Below are 1,158 nucleotides of genomic sequence, written 5' to 3' on the forward strand. Positions count from 1 at the left end.
GGTTAGGGTTAGGGTTAGGGTTAGGGTTAGGGTTAGGGTTAGGGTTAGGGTTAGGGTTAGGGTTAGGTGTTTGTTTGAGCAAACAGAGAGACACGGAGGAAGGCAGGAGAGAGAAGCTATGAGTAGCAGACCAAGACGCGACTGTGGACTTTGTTGTAAACAGAATATAGTGCGGCTAGATCGACATTTGAAGTCTGTACATGCACTTAAGTTCGGTACTATGGAATGGACGAATGCTATGCAATTTAGCCGGTTTTCGACTGAGAGACAGCAGCCCGAATCAGTGCTTGAACCGCGGCCGGAGGACCCTGTGATTTTGCAGCAGCTGGTGGACGAGGGTGAGCAGCAGCTAGTGGACGAGGGTGAGCAGCAGCAGCTGGTGGCCGAGGGGGATCAGACGGCAGGTTCTTCGGCGGCGGTGCAGCCAACCAGTCAGGTCCGTAGTGAACTGTGCTCGGAACCGAGGGAGCAAGGCTGCGTCGTGGCGACTTCTACTGAGAGCGAGAGTGATGAAGACGGCGGTGTGCCATCCCGAATGCAGGTTTGGAGTAATGCAATTTTGACTCAGTATGAACACTATATTGTGGGTACAGCCCCTTCAGTTAAACGAATTGACAATAGTCGCACCAGTATGTCCCGAGTACGGGAATTCCTCCGCATTATGTCGGAGGACAAGGCCAATGAAGGACTGTGTTTTCTGGATAACTACAGACGTGTGTCTGTGTGGTATGCTCAATGTGACGGCCGTGGTTTGGCACCATCCACCTTAAAAATGTACCGAGCTGATGTTAGAGGTTTCCTCAATTATCTTATTCAGTTCCGGCCAAATGGTATGCAAGCTAAGGTCGTTGCAATTCGAAAGATGTTACTGTGCTTGGCGAAGATGGACAGGGACTCGCGGCAGAGCCAGGCAACGCATAGGGCAAAATTCCGCCAACGCTGCAGGGACGAGGTGCTCAGCGCTGCGGAGTTAAAACGCTTTGTTGAGCTAAGCAATCGAGCCATTCCTTCAGTTCTCAGTAGGCTGGAGGAACGTGCCACATGCTCTGACAGGCGTAGGTTTGCAGCTCTCATGTCCAGCCGGTTGGCCATATTTAATGGCACTCGACGATCCCCAGTCACAATGTTTAGTGTGACTGATTTCAGTGAAATAACCCC

The sequence above is a fragment of the Oncorhynchus kisutch genome, unplaced genomic scaffold (assembly GCF_002021735.2).
Source record: "Oncorhynchus kisutch isolate 150728-3 unplaced genomic scaffold, Okis_V2 scaffold1397, whole genome shotgun sequence".
Classification (NCBI taxonomy): Eukaryota; Metazoa; Chordata; class Actinopteri; order Salmoniformes; family Salmonidae; genus Oncorhynchus; species Oncorhynchus kisutch.